This window comes from Pungitius pungitius, chromosome 4, assembly GCF_949316345.1.
Source record: "Pungitius pungitius chromosome 4, fPunPun2.1, whole genome shotgun sequence".
In the NCBI taxonomy this organism is placed as follows: domain Eukaryota; kingdom Metazoa; phylum Chordata; class Actinopteri; order Perciformes; family Gasterosteidae; genus Pungitius; species Pungitius pungitius.
This window is the reverse complement of record NC_084903.1, coordinates 1,767,541-1,780,808: the sequence shown is the minus strand read 5'-3', so window position 1 is coordinate 1,780,808 and position 13,268 is coordinate 1,767,541. Positions and strand designations below refer to the sequence as shown.

Sequence of the window (13,268 nt, the reverse complement as noted above, 5' to 3'; positions counted from 1 at the left end):
CGGATACTGGATTGATGCAGAGCTACTAAACGACTGAATCCATCCACCCCACCGTGGACAACAAATCTCCACCTGTTGCAAACACATGAATTGTAATGAAACATCTAGAAAGATGCATTGTTTATCTGCTAATATCACTGACCTGATGAGCTTATGGTGGCCATCTATATGCCACAAAGAGTTTGGGCCAGGAACAAAATACTGCCGTGGCCAGGTACTCTACCAAAGCAATGGATCAGACTGGATTCGCGTAAGCCCCGCCCACTGACTTTGATGGGTCAGTTTGACAGTTTTAAGTAATTCATGAAGCACTGCAATGCAGGATCATGAAATGTAAATGTAAATAGTGAAATAAGTTATTTTACATAACATGAATCTGTATTTGAATTAATTAATGACACATTTATTAACACATTTATGTATTTAATTCTATTTTTAATTAATTAATGACACATTTAAGTAATTATTTAATTGTGTATTTATTTACTTAATTGTGGCACTTTTAGTCCTCCATAGTTCAACTCCGGCTCGAAGGAGAATTTTATCTTTGTCCGTTTTGAAAGAGTTGTATGGCCCTCATTATTAGTGAGAGTGGAATAAACAGAGTTTTAACTGATGGCCAACCAAATCTTCTCTTGAAATTTCCTGAAAACGAATCCATCTGTTCTTTGTGAAACAAACGTTGGTTCGTCTTCAGGTCAAGCTTTGTTATACATGCTAAAAAACAACTCAATAAGATTACCCTTCGATAGCTCAGTTGGTAGAGCGGAGGACTGTAGGCTGATATTCAATGTGCAATTAGCAGGTATCCTTAGGTCGCTGGTTCAACTCCGGCTCGAAGGAGGTTTTTATCTTTGTCCGTTTTGGAAGAGTTGTATGGCCCTTAGTGAGATTGGAATAAACAGGGATTTTACTGATATCAAACCAAATCTTCTCTTGAAATTTCCTGAAAACGAATCCATCTGTTCTTTGTAAAACAAACTTTGGTTCGTCTTCAGGTCGAACTTTGTTATACAGGCTAAAAAACAACTCAATAAGATTACCCTTCGATAGCTCAGTTGGTAGAGCGGAGGACTGTAGGCTGATATTCAATGTGCAATTAGCAGGTATCCTTAGGTCGCTGGTTCAACTCCGGCTCGAAGGAGGTTTTTCTTTGTCCGTTTTGGAAGAGTTGTATGGCCCTTAGTGAGAGTGGAATAAACAGGGATTTTACTGATATCAAACCAAATCTGGTTCAACTCCGGCTCGAAGGAGAATTTTATCTTTGTCACCCTTCGATAGCTCAGTTGGTAGAGTGGAGGACTGTAGGCTGATATTCAATGTGCAATTAGCAGGTATCCTTAGGTCGCTGGTTCAACTCCGGCTCGAAGGAGGTTTTTATCTTTGTCCGTTTTGGAAGAGTTGTATGGCCCATAGTGAGAGTGGAATAAACAGGGATTTTACTGATATCAAACCAAATCTTCTCTTGAAACTTCCTGAAAACGAATCCATCTGTTCTTTGTAAAACAGACTTTGGTTCGTCTTTAGGTCCAGCCTTGTATTCCCTGCTAAAAAACAACACAATAACTTTGGCCCTCATTATTAGTGAGAGTGGAATAAACAGAGTTTTAACTGATGGCCAACCAAATCTTCTCTTGAAATTTCCTGAAAACGAATCCATCTCTTCTTTGTAAAACAAACTTTGGTTCGTCTTCAGGTCGAACTTTGTTATACAGGCTAACAAACAACTCAATAAGATTACCCTTCGATAGCTCAGTTGGTAGAGCGGAGGACTGTAGGCTGATATTCAATGTGCAATTAGCAGGTATCCTTAGGTCGCTGGTTCAACTCCGGCTCGAAGGAGGTTTTTCTTTGTCCGTTTTGGAAGAGTTGTATGGCCCTTAGTGAGAGTGGAATAAACAGGGATTTTACTGATATCAAACCAAATCTTCTCTTGAAATTTCCTGAAAACGAATCCATCTGTTCTTTGTAAAACAAACTTTGGTTCGTCTTTAGGTCCAGCCTTGTATTCCCTTCTAAAAAACAACACAATAACTTTACCCTTTGATAGCTCAGTTGGTAGAGCGGAGGACTGTAGGCTGATATTCAATGTGCAATTAGCAGGTATCCTTAGGTCGCTGGTTCAACTCCGGCTCGAAGGAGAATTTTATCTTTGTCCGTTTTGAAAGAGTTGTATTGCCTTCATTATTAGTGAGAGTGGAATAAACAGAGTTTTAACTGATGGCCAACCAAATCTTCTCTTGAAATTTCCTGAAAACGAATCCATCTGTTCTTTGTAAAACAAACGTTGGTTCGTCTTCAGGTCAAGCTTTGTTATACATGCTAAAAAACAACTCAATAAGATTACCCTTCGATAGCTCAGTTGGTAGAGCGGAGGACTGTAGGCTGATATTCAATGTGCAATTAGCAGGTATCCTTAGGTCGCTGGTTCAACTCCGGCTCGAAGGAGGTTTTTCTTTGTCCGTTTTGGAAGAGTTGTATGGCCCTTAGTGAGAGTGGAATAAACAGGGATTTTACTGATATCAAACCAAATCTTCTCTTGAAATTTCCTGAAAACGAATCCATCTGTTCTTTGTAAAACAAACGTTGGTTCGTCTTCAGGTCAAGCTTTGTTATACATGCTAAAAAACAACTCAATAAGATTACCCTTCGATAGCTCAGTTGGTAGAGCGGAGGACTGTAGGCTGATATTCAATGTGCAATTAGCAGGTATCCTTAGGTCGCTGGTTCAACTCCGGCTCGAAGGAGGTTTTTATCTTTGTCCGTTTTGGAAGAGTTGTATGGCCCTTAGTGAGAGTGGAATAAACAGGGATTTTACTGATATCAAACCAAATCTGGTTCAACTCCGGCTCGAAGGAGAATTTTATCTTTGTCACCCTTCGATAGCTCAGTTGGTAGAGTGGAGGACTCTAGGCTGATATTCAATGTGCAATTAGCAGGTATCCTTAGGTCGCTGGTTCAATATGGAGGACTAAAAGTGCCACAATTAAATAAATAAACACATCATTAAATAATTACTTAAATGTGTCATTAATTAATTAAAAATAGAATTAAATACATAAATGTGTTAATAAATGTGTCATTAATTAATTCAAATACAGATTCATATTATGTAATATACATATATACTTATTTCACTATTTACATTTACATTTCATGATCTTGCGTTGCAGTGCTTCATGAATTACTTAAAACTGTCAAACTGACCCATCAAAAGTTGGTAGGCGGAACCTAACGCCTGATTGGTTACCCTGTGTATCAAGTCAAGACTGTCAAACTGACCCATCAAAAGTTGGTAGGCGGAACCTAACGCCTGATTGGTTACCCTGTGTATCAAGTCAAGACAAATCAATTCCGGATACTGGATTGATGCAGAGCTACTAAACGACTGAATCCATCCACCCCACCGTGGACAACAAATCTCCACCTGTTGCAAACACATGAATTGTAATGAAACATCTAGAAAGATGCATTGTTTATCTGCTAATATCACTGACCTGATGAGCTTATGGTGGCCATCTATATGCCACAAAGAGTTTGGGCCAGGAACAAAATACTGCCGTGGCCAGGTACTCTACCAAAGCAATGGATCAGACTGGATTCGCGTAAGCCCCGCCCACTGACTTTGATGGGTCAGTTTGACAGTTTTAAGTAATTCATGAAGCACTGCAACGCAGGATCATGAAATGTAAATGTAAATAGTGAAATAAGTTATTTTACATAACATGAATCTGTATTTGAATTAATTAATGACACATTTATTAACACATTTATGTATTTAATTCTATTTTTAATTAATTAATGACACATTTAAGTAATTATTTAATTGTGTATTTATTTACTTAATTGTGGCACTTTTAGTCCTCCATAGTTCAACTCCGGCTCGAAGGAGAATTTTATCTTTGTCCGTTTTGAAAGAGTTGTATGGCCCTCATTATTAGTGAGAGTGGAATAAACAGAGTTTTAACTGATGGCCAACCAAATCTTCTCTTGAAATTTCCTGAAAACGAATCCATCTGTTCTTTGTGAAACAAACGTTGGTTCGTCTTCAGGTCAAGCTTTGTTATACATGCTAAAAAACAACTCAATAAGATTACCCTTCGATAGCTCAGTTGGTAGAGTGGAGGACTGTAGGCTGATATTCAATGTGCAATTAGCAGGTATCCTTAGGTCGCTGGTTCAACTCCGGCTCGAAGGAGGTTTTTATCTTTGTCCGTTTTGGAAGAGTTGTATGGCCCTTAGTGAGAGTGGAATAAACAGAGTTTTTACTGATGGCCAACCAAATCTTCTCTTGAAATTTCCTGAAAACGAATCCATCTGTTCTTTGTAAAACAAACTTTGGTTCGTCTTCAGGTCGAACTTTGTTATACAGGCTAAAAAACAACTCAATAAGATTACCCTTCGATAGCTCAGTTGGTAGAGCGGAGGACTGTAGGCTGATATTCAATGTGCAATTAGCAGGTATCCTTAGGTCGCTGGTTCAACTCCGGCTCGAAGGAGAATTTTATCTTTGTCCGTTTTGAAAGAGTTGTATTGCCTTCATTATTAGTGAGAGTGGAATAAACAGAGTTTTAACTGATGGCCAACCAAATCTTCTCTTGAAATTTCCTGAAAACGAATCCATCTGTTCTTTGTAAAACAAACGTTGGTTCGTCTTCAGGTCAAGCTTTGTTATACATGCTAAAAAACAACTCAATAAGATTACCCTTCGATAGCTCAGTTGGTAGAGCGGAGGACTGTAGGCTGATATTCAATGTGCAATTAGCAGGTATCCTTAGGTCGCTGGTTCAACTCCGGCTCGAAGGAGGTTTTTATCTTTGTCCGTTTTGGAAGAGTTGTATGGCCCTTAGTGAGAGTGGAATAAACAGGGATTTTACTGATATCAAACCAAATCTGGTTCAACTCCGGCTCGAAGGAGAATTTTATCTTTGTCACCCTTCGATAGCTCAGTTGGTAGAGTGGAGGACTCTAGGCTGATATTCAATGTGCAATTAGCAGGTATCCTTAGGTCGCTGGTTCAATATGGAGGACTAAAAGTGCCACAATTAAATAAATAAACACATCATTAAATAATTACTTAAATGTGTCATTAATTAATTAAAAATAGAATTAAATACATAAATGTGTTAATAAATGTGTCATTAATTAATTCAAATACAGATTCATATTATGTAATATACATATATACTTATTTCACTATTTACATTTACATTTCATGATCTTGCGTTGCAGTGCTTCATGAATTACTTAAAACTGTCAAACTGACCCATCAAAAGTTGGTAGGCGGAACCTAACGCCTGATTGGTTACCCTGTGTATCAAGTCAAGACTGTCAAACTGACCCATCAAAAGTTGGTAGGCGGAACCTAACGCCTGATTGGTTACCCTGTGTATCAAGTCAAGACAAATCAATTCCGGATACTGGATTGATGCAGAGCTACTAAACGACTGAATCCATCCACCCCACCGTGGACAACAAATCTCCACCTGTTGCAAACACATGAATTGTAATGAAACATCTAGAAAGATGCATTGTTTATCTGCTAATATCACTGACCTGATGAGCTTATGGTGGCCATCTATATGCCACAAAGAGTTTGGGCCAGGAACAAAATACTGCCGTGGCCAGGTACTCTACCAAAGCAATGGATCAGACTGGATTCGCGTAAGCCCCGCCCACTGACTTTGATGGGTCAGTTTGACAGTTTTAAGTAATTCATGAAGCACTGCAACGCAGGATCATGAAATGTAAATGTAAATAGTGAAATAAGTTATTTTACATAACATGAATCTGTATTTGAATTAATTAATGACACATTTATTAACACATTTATGTATTTAATTCTATTTTTAATTAATTAATGACACATTTAAGTAATTATTTAATTGTGTATTTATTTACTTAATTGTGGCACTTTTAGTCCTCCATAGTTCAACTCCGGCTCGAAGGAGAATTTTATCTTTGTCCGTTTTGAAAGAGTTGTATGGCCCTCATTATTAGTGAGAGTGGAATAAACAGAGTTTTAACTGATGGCCAACCAAATCTTCTCTTGAAATTTCCTGAAAACGAATCCATCTGTTCTTTGTGAAACAAACGTTGGTTCGTCTTCAGGTCAAGCTTTGTTATACATGCTAAAAAACAACTCAATAAGATTACCCTTCGATAGCTCAGTTGGTAGAGTGGAGGACTGTAGGCTGATATTCAATGTGCAATTAGCAGGTATCCTTAGGTCGCTGGTTCAACTCCGGCTCGAAGGAGGTTTTTATCTTTGTCCGTTTTGGAAGAGTTGTATGGCCCTTAGTGAGAGTGGAATAAACAGAGTTTTTACTGATGGCCAACCAAATCTTCTCTTGAAATTTCCTGAAAACGAATCCATCTGTTCTTTGTAAAACAAACTTTGGTTCGTCTTCAGGTCGAACTTTGTTATACAGGCTAAAAAACAACTCAATAAGATTACCCTTCGATAGCTCAGTTGGTAGAGCGGAGGACTGTAGGCTGATATTCAATGTGCAATTAGCAGGTATCCTTAGGTCGCTGGTTCAACTCCGGCTCGAAGGAGAATTTTATCTTTGTCCGTTTTGAAAGAGTTGTATTGCCTTCATTATTAGTGAGAGTGGAATAAACAGAGTTTTAACTGATGGCCAACCAAATCTTCTCTTGAAATTTCCTGAAAACGAATCCATCTGTTCTTTGTAAAACAAACGTTGGTTCGTCTTCAGGTCAAGCTTTGTTATACATGCTAAAAAACAACTCAATAAGATTACCCTTCGATAGCTCAGTTGGTAGAGCGGAGGACTGTAGGCTGATATTCAATGTGCAATTAGCAGGTATCCTTAGGTCGCTGGTTCAACTCCGGCTCGAAGGAGGTTTTTATCTTTGTCCGTTTTGGAAGAGTTGTATGGCCCTTAGTGAGAGTGGAATAAACAGGGATTTTACTGATATCAAACCAAATCTGGTTCAACTCCGGCTCGAAGGAGAATTTTATCTTTGTCACCCTTCGATAGCTCAGTTGGTAGAGTGGAGGACTCTAGGCTGATATTCAATGTGCAATTAGCAGGTATCCTTAGGTCGCTGGTTCAATATGGAGGACTAAAAGTGCCACAATTAAATAAATAAACACATCATTAAATAATTACTTAAATGTGTCATTAATTAATTAAAAATAGAATTAAATACATAAATGTGTTAATAAATGTGTCATTAATTAATTCAAATACAGATTCATATTATGTAATATACATATATACTTATTTCACTATTTACATTTACATTTCATGATCTTGCGTTGCAGTGCTTCATGAATTACTTAAAACTGTCAAACTGACCCATCAAAAGTTGGTAGGCGGAACCTAACGCCTGATTGGTTACCCTGTGTATCAAGTCAAGACTGTCAAACTGACCCATCAAAAGTTGGTAGGCGGAACCTAACGCCTGATTGGTTACCCTGTGTATCAAGTCAAGACAAATCAATTCCGGATACTGGATTGATGCAGAGCTACTAAACGACTGAATCCATCCACCCCACCGTGGACAACAAATCTCCACCTGTTGCAAACACATGAATTGTAATGAAACATCTAGAAAGATGCATTGTTTATCTGCTAATATCACTGACCTGATGAGCTTATGGTGGCCATCTATATGCCACAAAGAGTTTGGGCCAGGAACAAAATACTGCCGTGGCCAGGTACTCTACCAAAGCAATGGATCAGACTGGATTCGCGTAAGCCCCGCCCACTGACTTTGATGGGTCAGTTTGACAGTTTTAAGTAATTCATGAAGCACTGCAACGCAGGATCATGAAATGTAAATGTAAATAGTGAAATAAGTTATTTTACATAACATGAATCTGTATTTGAATTAATTAATGACACATTTATTAACACATTTATGTATTTAATTCTATTTTTAATTAATTAATGACACATTTAAGTAATTATTTAATTGTGTATTTATTTACTTAATTGTGGCACTTTTAGTCCTCCATAGTTCAACTCCGGCTCGAAGGAGAATTTTATCTTTGTCCGTTTTGAAAGAGTTGTATGGCCCTCATTATTAGTGAGAGTGGAATAAACAGAGTTTTAACTGATGGCCAACCAAATCTTCTCTTGAAATTTCCTGAAAACGAATCCATCTGTTCTTTGTGAAACAAACGTTGGTTCGTCTTCAGGTCAAGCTTTGTTATACATGCTAAAAAACAACTCAATAAGATTACCCTTCGATAGCTCAGTTGGTAGAGTGGAGGACTGTAGGCTGATATTCAATGTGCAATTAGCAGGTATCCTTAGGTCGCTGGTTCAACTCCGGCTCGAAGGAGGTTTTTATCTTTGTCCGTTTTGGAAGAGTTGTATGGCCCTTAGTGAGAGTGGAATAAACAGAGTTTTTACTGATGGCCAACCAAATCTTCTCTTGAAATTTCCTGAAAACGAATCCATCTGTTCTTTGTAAAACAAACTTTGGTTCGTCTTCAGGTCGAACTTTGTTATACAGGCTAAAAAACAACTCAATAAGATTACCCTTCGATAGCTCAGTTGGTAGAGCGGAGGACTGTAGGCTGATATTCAATGTGCAATTAGCAGGTATCCTTAGGTCGCTGGTTCAACTCCAGCTCGAAGGAGGTTTTTATCTTTGTCCGTTTTGGAAGAGTTGTATGGCCCTAAGTGAGAGTGGAATAAACAGGGATTTTACTGATATCAAACCAAATCTGATTCAACTCCGGCTCGAAGGAGAATTTTATCTTTGTCACCCTTCGATAGCTCAGTTGGTAGAGCGGAGGACTGTAGGCTGATATTCAATGTTCAATTAGCAGGTATCCTTAGGTCGCTGGTTCAACTCCGGCTCAAAGGAGGTTTTTATCTTTGTCCGTTTTGGAAGAGTTGTATGGCCCTTAGTGAGAGTGGAATAAACAGAGTTTTTACTGATGGCCAACCAAATCTTCTCTTGAAATTTCCTGAAAACGAATCCATCTGTTCTTTGTAAAACAAACTTTGGTTCGTCTTCAGGTCGAACTTTGTTATACAGGCTAAAAAACAACTCAATAAGATTACCCTTCGATAGCTCAGTTGGTAGAGCGGAGGACTGTAGGCTGATATTCAATGTGCAATTAGCAGGTATCCTTAGGTCGCTGGTTCAACTCCGGCTCGAAGGAGAAATTTATCTTTGTCCGTTTTGAAAGAGTTGTATGGCCCTCATTATTAGTGAGAGTGGAATAAACAGAGTTTTAACTGATGGCCAACCAAATCTTCTCTTGAAATTTCCTGAAAACGAATCCATCTCTTCTTTGAAAAAAAAACTTTGGTTCGTCTTCAGGTCGAACTTTGTTATACAGGCTAAAAAACAACTCAATAAGATTACCCTTCGATAGCTCAGTTGGTAGAGCGGAGGACTGTAGGCTGATATTCAATGTGCAATTAGCAGGTATCCTTAGGTCGCTGGTTCAACTCCGGCTCGAAGGAGGTTTTTCTTTGTCCGTTTTGGAAGAGTTGTATGGCCCTTAGTGAGAGTGGAATAAACAGGGATTTTACTGATATCAAACCAAATCTTCTCTTGAAATTTCCTGAAAACGAATCCATCTGTTCTTTGTAAAACAAACTTTGGTTCGTCTTTAGGTCCAGCCTTGTATTCCCTTCTAAAAAACAACACAATAACTTTACCCTTTGATAGCTCAGTTGGTAGAGCGGAGGACTGTAGGCTGATATTCAATGTGCAATTAGCAGGTATCCTTAGGTCGCTGGTTCAACTCCGGCTCGAAGGAGAATTTTATCTTTGTCCGTTTTGAAAGAGTTGTATGGCCTTCATTATTAGTGAGAGTGGAATAAACAGAGTTTTAACTGATGGCCAACCAAATCTTCTCTTGAAATTTCCTGAAAACGAATCCATCTGTTCTTTGTAAAACAAACGTTGGTTCGTCTTCAGGTCAAGCTTTGTTATACATGCTAAAAAACAACTCAATAAGATTACCCTTCGATTGCTCAGTTGGTAGAGCGGAGGACTGTAGGCTGATATTCAATGTGCAATTAGCAGGTATCCTTAGGTCGCTGGTTCAACTCCGGCTCGAAGGAGAATTTTATCTTTGTCCGTTTTGAAAGAGTTGTATGGCCCTCATTATTAGTGAGAGTGGAATAAACAGAGTTTTAACTGATGGCCAACCAAATCTTCTCTTGAAATTTCCTGAAAACGAATCCATCTCTTCTTTGTAAAACAAACTTTGGTTCGTCTTCAGGTCGAACTTTGTTATACAGGCTAAAAAACAACTCAATAAGATTACCCTTCGATAGCTCAGTTGGTAGAGCGGAGGACTGTAGGCTGATATTCAATGTGCAATTAGCAGGTATCCTTAGGTCGCTGGTTCAACTCCGGCTCGAAGGAGGTTTTTCTTTGTCCGTTTTGGAAGAGTTGTATGGCCCTTAGTGAGAGTGGAATAAACAGGGATTTTACTGATATCAAACCAAATCTTCTCTTGAAATTTCCTGAAAACGAATCCATCTGTTCTTTGTAAAACAAACGTTGGTTCGTCTTCAGGTCAAGCTTTGTTATACATGCTAAAAAACAACTCAATAAGATTACCCTTCGATAGCTCAGTTGGTAGAGCGGAGGACTGTAGGCTGATATTCAATGTGCAATTAGCAGGTATCCTTAGGTCGCTGGTTCAACTCCGGCTCGAAGGAGGTTTTTATCTTTGTCCGTTTTGGAAGAGTTGTATGGCCCTTAGTGAGAGTGGAATAAACAGGGATTTTACTGATATCAAACCAAATCTGGTTCAACTCCGGCTCGAAGGAGAATTTTATCTTTGTCACCCTTCGATAGCTCAGTTGGTAGAGTGGAGGACTCTAGGCTGATATTCAATGTGCAATTAGCAGGTATCCTTAGGTCGCTGGTTCAATATGGAGGACTAAAAGTGCCACAATTAAATAAATAAACACATCATTAAATAATTACTTAAATGTGTCATTAATTAATTAAAAATAGAATTAAATACATAAATGTGTTAATAAATGTGTCATTAATTAATTCAAATACAGATTCATATTATGTAATATACATATATACTTATTTCACTATTTACATTTACATTTCATGATCTTGCGTTGCAGTGCTTCATGAATTACTTAAAACTGTCAAACTGACCCATCAAAAGTTGGTAGGCGGAACCTAACGCCTGATTGGTTACCCTGTGTATCAAGTCAAGACTGTCAAACTGACCCATCAAAAGTTGGTAGGCGGAACCTAACGCCTGATTGGTTACCCTGTGTATCAAGTCAAGACAAATCAATTCCGGATACTGGATTGATGCAGAGCTACTAAACGACTGAATCCATCCACCCCACCGTGGACAACAAATCTCCACCTGTTGCAAACACATGAATTGTAATGAAACATCTAGAAAGATGCATTGTTTATCTGCTAATATCACTGACCTGATGAGCTTATGGTGGCCATCTATATGCCACAAAGAGTTTGGGCCAGGAACAAAATACTGCCGTGGCCAGGTACTCTACCAAAGCAATGGATCAGACTGGATTCGCGTAAGCCCCGCCCACTGACTTTGATGGGTCAGTTTGACAGTTTTAAGTAATTCATGAAGCACTGCAACGCAGGATCATGAAATGTAAATGTAAATAGTGAAATAAGTTATTTTACATAACATGAATCTGTATTTGAATTAATTAATGACACATTTATTAACACATTTATGTATTTAATTCTATTTTTAATTAATTAATGACACATTTAAGTAATTATTTAATTGTGTATTTATTTACTTAATTGTGGCACTTTTAGTCCTCCATAGTTCAACTCCGGCTCGAAGGAGAATTTTATCTTTGTCCGTTTTGAAAGAGTTGTATGGCCCTCATTATTAGTGAGAGTGGAATAAACAGAGTTTTAACTGATGGCCAACCAAATCTTCTCTTGAAATTTCCTGAAAACGAATCCATCTGTTCTTTGTGAAACAAACGTTGGTTCGTCTTCAGGTCAAGCTTTGTTATACATGCTAAAAAACAACTCAATAAGATTACCCTTCGATAGCTCAGTTGGTAGAGTGGAGGACTGTAGGCTGATATTCAATGTGCAATTAGCAGGTATCCTTAGGTCGCTGGTTCAACTCCGGCTCGAAGGAGGTTTTTATCTTTGTCCGTTTTGGAAGAGTTGTATGGCCCTTAGTGAGAGTGGAATAAACAGAGTTTTTACTGATGGCCAACCAAATCTTCTCTTGAAATTTCCTGAAAACGAATCCATCTGTTCTTTGTAAAACAAACTTTGGTTCGTCTTCAGGTCGAACTTTGTTATACAGGCTAAAAAACAACTCAATAAGATTACCCTTCGATAGCTCAGTTGGTAGAGCGGAGGACTGTAGGCTGATATTCAATGTGCAATTAGCAGGTATCCTTAGGTCGCTGGTTCAACTCCGGCTCGAAGGAGGTTTTTATCTTTGTCCGTTTTGGAAGAGTTGTATGGCCCTTAGTGAGAGTGGAATAAACAGGGATTTTACTGATATCAAACCAAATCTGATTCAACTCCGGCTCGAAGGAGAATTTTATCTTTGTCACCCTTCGATAGCTCAGTTGGTAGAGCGGAGGACTGTAGGCTGATATTCAATGTGCAATTAGCAGGTATCCTTAGGTCGCTGGTTCAACTCCGGCTCAAAGGAGGTTTTTATCTTTGTCCGTTTTGGAAGAGTTGTATGGCCCTTAGTGAGAGTGGAATAAACAGAGTTTTTACTGATGGCCAACCAAATCTTCTCTTGAAATTTCCTGAAAACGAATCCATCTGTTCTTTGTAAAACAAACTTTGGTTCGTCTTCAGGTCGAACTTTGTTATACAGGCTAAAAAACAACTCAATAAGATTACCCTTCGATAGCTCAGTTGGTAGAGCGGAGGACTGTAGGCTGATATTCAATGTGCAATTAGCAGGTATCCTTAGGTCGCTGGTTCAACTCCGGCTCGAAGGAGGTTTTTCTTTGTCTGTTTTGGAAGAGTTGTATGGCCCTTAGTGAGAGTGGAATAAACAGAGTTTTTACTGATGGCCAACCAAATCTTCTCTTGAAATTTCCTGAAAACGAATCCATCTGTTCTTTGTAAAACAAACTTTGGTTCGTCTTCAGGTCGAACTTTGTTATACAGGCTAAAAAACAACTCAATAAGATTACCCTTCGATAGCTCAGTTGGTAGAGCGGAGGACTGTAGGCTGATATTCAATGTGCAATTAGCAGGTATCCTTAGGTCGCTGGTTCAACTCCGGCTCGAAGGAGGTTTTTATCTTTGTCCCT

General features: G+C 38.6%; 24 non-coding genes across 24 annotated transcripts; all 24 read left to right on the top strand.

Annotated features, from left to right (window-relative positions):
* Positions 1-742: 742 nt before the first annotated feature.
* On the top strand, positions 743-843 carry trnay-gua (transfer RNA tyrosine (anticodon GUA)). Its single transcript has 2 exons — positions 743-779; positions 808-843. It is a non-coding gene; the product is annotated as a tRNA-Tyr (tRNA).
* Positions 844-1,043: 200 nt separating this feature from the next.
* On the top strand, positions 1,044-1,144 carry trnay-gua (transfer RNA tyrosine (anticodon GUA)). The gene is made up of 2 exons: positions 1,044-1,080; positions 1,109-1,144. It is a non-coding gene; the product is annotated as a tRNA-Tyr (tRNA).
* A 127-nt stretch (positions 1,145-1,271) lies between these two features.
* On the top strand, positions 1,272-1,372 carry trnay-gua (transfer RNA tyrosine (anticodon GUA)). The gene is made up of 2 exons: positions 1,272-1,308; positions 1,337-1,372. It is a non-coding gene; the product is annotated as a tRNA-Tyr (tRNA).
* Positions 1,373-1,741: 369 nt separating this feature from the next.
* Positions 1,742-1,842, top strand: trnay-gua (transfer RNA tyrosine (anticodon GUA)). Its single transcript has 2 exons — positions 1,742-1,778; positions 1,807-1,842. It is a non-coding gene; the product is annotated as a tRNA-Tyr (tRNA).
* Positions 1,843-2,040: 198 nt separating this feature from the next.
* On the top strand, positions 2,041-2,141 carry trnay-gua (transfer RNA tyrosine (anticodon GUA)). Its single transcript has 2 exons — positions 2,041-2,077; positions 2,106-2,141. It is a non-coding gene; the product is annotated as a tRNA-Tyr (tRNA).
* Positions 2,142-2,347: 206 nt separating this feature from the next.
* Positions 2,348-2,448, top strand: trnay-gua (transfer RNA tyrosine (anticodon GUA)). Its single transcript has 2 exons — positions 2,348-2,384; positions 2,413-2,448. It is a non-coding gene; the product is annotated as a tRNA-Tyr (tRNA).
* Positions 2,449-2,646: 198 nt separating this feature from the next.
* On the top strand, positions 2,647-2,747 carry trnay-gua (transfer RNA tyrosine (anticodon GUA)). Its single transcript has 2 exons — positions 2,647-2,683; positions 2,712-2,747. It is a non-coding gene; the product is annotated as a tRNA-Tyr (tRNA).
* Positions 2,748-4,097: 1,350 nt separating this feature from the next.
* On the top strand, positions 4,098-4,198 carry trnay-gua (transfer RNA tyrosine (anticodon GUA)). The gene is made up of 2 exons: positions 4,098-4,134; positions 4,163-4,198. It is a non-coding gene; the product is annotated as a tRNA-Tyr (tRNA).
* Positions 4,199-4,398: 200 nt separating this feature from the next.
* On the top strand, positions 4,399-4,499 carry trnay-gua (transfer RNA tyrosine (anticodon GUA)). Its single transcript has 2 exons — positions 4,399-4,435; positions 4,464-4,499. It is a non-coding gene; the product is annotated as a tRNA-Tyr (tRNA).
* Positions 4,500-4,705: 206 nt separating this feature from the next.
* Positions 4,706-4,806, top strand: trnay-gua (transfer RNA tyrosine (anticodon GUA)). Its single transcript has 2 exons — positions 4,706-4,742; positions 4,771-4,806. It is a non-coding gene; the product is annotated as a tRNA-Tyr (tRNA).
* A 1,350-nt stretch (positions 4,807-6,156) lies between these two features.
* trnay-gua (transfer RNA tyrosine (anticodon GUA)) lies at positions 6,157-6,257 on the top strand. The gene is made up of 2 exons: positions 6,157-6,193; positions 6,222-6,257. It is a non-coding gene; the product is annotated as a tRNA-Tyr (tRNA).
* A 200-nt stretch (positions 6,258-6,457) lies between these two features.
* Positions 6,458-6,558, top strand: trnay-gua (transfer RNA tyrosine (anticodon GUA)). The gene is made up of 2 exons: positions 6,458-6,494; positions 6,523-6,558. It is a non-coding gene; the product is annotated as a tRNA-Tyr (tRNA).
* Positions 6,559-6,764: 206 nt separating this feature from the next.
* On the top strand, positions 6,765-6,865 carry trnay-gua (transfer RNA tyrosine (anticodon GUA)). Its single transcript has 2 exons — positions 6,765-6,801; positions 6,830-6,865. It is a non-coding gene; the product is annotated as a tRNA-Tyr (tRNA).
* A 1,350-nt stretch (positions 6,866-8,215) lies between these two features.
* trnay-gua (transfer RNA tyrosine (anticodon GUA)) lies at positions 8,216-8,316 on the top strand. The gene is made up of 2 exons: positions 8,216-8,252; positions 8,281-8,316. It is a non-coding gene; the product is annotated as a tRNA-Tyr (tRNA).
* Positions 8,317-8,516: 200 nt separating this feature from the next.
* On the top strand, positions 8,517-8,617 carry trnay-gua (transfer RNA tyrosine (anticodon GUA)). The gene is made up of 2 exons: positions 8,517-8,553; positions 8,582-8,617. It is a non-coding gene; the product is annotated as a tRNA-Tyr (tRNA).
* A 430-nt stretch (positions 8,618-9,047) lies between these two features.
* On the top strand, positions 9,048-9,148 carry trnay-gua (transfer RNA tyrosine (anticodon GUA)). Its single transcript has 2 exons — positions 9,048-9,084; positions 9,113-9,148. It is a non-coding gene; the product is annotated as a tRNA-Tyr (tRNA).
* Positions 9,149-9,354: 206 nt separating this feature from the next.
* trnay-gua (transfer RNA tyrosine (anticodon GUA)) lies at positions 9,355-9,455 on the top strand. Its single transcript has 2 exons — positions 9,355-9,391; positions 9,420-9,455. It is a non-coding gene; the product is annotated as a tRNA-Tyr (tRNA).
* A 198-nt stretch (positions 9,456-9,653) lies between these two features.
* Positions 9,654-9,754, top strand: trnay-gua (transfer RNA tyrosine (anticodon GUA)). Its single transcript has 2 exons — positions 9,654-9,690; positions 9,719-9,754. It is a non-coding gene; the product is annotated as a tRNA-Tyr (tRNA).
* Positions 9,755-10,267: 513 nt separating this feature from the next.
* On the top strand, positions 10,268-10,368 carry trnay-gua (transfer RNA tyrosine (anticodon GUA)). Its single transcript has 2 exons — positions 10,268-10,304; positions 10,333-10,368. It is a non-coding gene; the product is annotated as a tRNA-Tyr (tRNA).
* A 198-nt stretch (positions 10,369-10,566) lies between these two features.
* trnay-gua (transfer RNA tyrosine (anticodon GUA)) lies at positions 10,567-10,667 on the top strand. The gene is made up of 2 exons: positions 10,567-10,603; positions 10,632-10,667. It is a non-coding gene; the product is annotated as a tRNA-Tyr (tRNA).
* Positions 10,668-12,017: 1,350 nt separating this feature from the next.
* trnay-gua (transfer RNA tyrosine (anticodon GUA)) lies at positions 12,018-12,118 on the top strand. Its single transcript has 2 exons — positions 12,018-12,054; positions 12,083-12,118. It is a non-coding gene; the product is annotated as a tRNA-Tyr (tRNA).
* A 200-nt stretch (positions 12,119-12,318) lies between these two features.
* Positions 12,319-12,419, top strand: trnay-gua (transfer RNA tyrosine (anticodon GUA)). The gene is made up of 2 exons: positions 12,319-12,355; positions 12,384-12,419. It is a non-coding gene; the product is annotated as a tRNA-Tyr (tRNA).
* A 430-nt stretch (positions 12,420-12,849) lies between these two features.
* trnay-gua (transfer RNA tyrosine (anticodon GUA)) lies at positions 12,850-12,950 on the top strand. The gene is made up of 2 exons: positions 12,850-12,886; positions 12,915-12,950. It is a non-coding gene; the product is annotated as a tRNA-Tyr (tRNA).
* A 198-nt stretch (positions 12,951-13,148) lies between these two features.
* Positions 13,149-13,249, top strand: trnay-gua (transfer RNA tyrosine (anticodon GUA)). Its single transcript has 2 exons — positions 13,149-13,185; positions 13,214-13,249. It is a non-coding gene; the product is annotated as a tRNA-Tyr (tRNA).
* Positions 13,250-13,268: the final 19 nt, after the last annotated feature.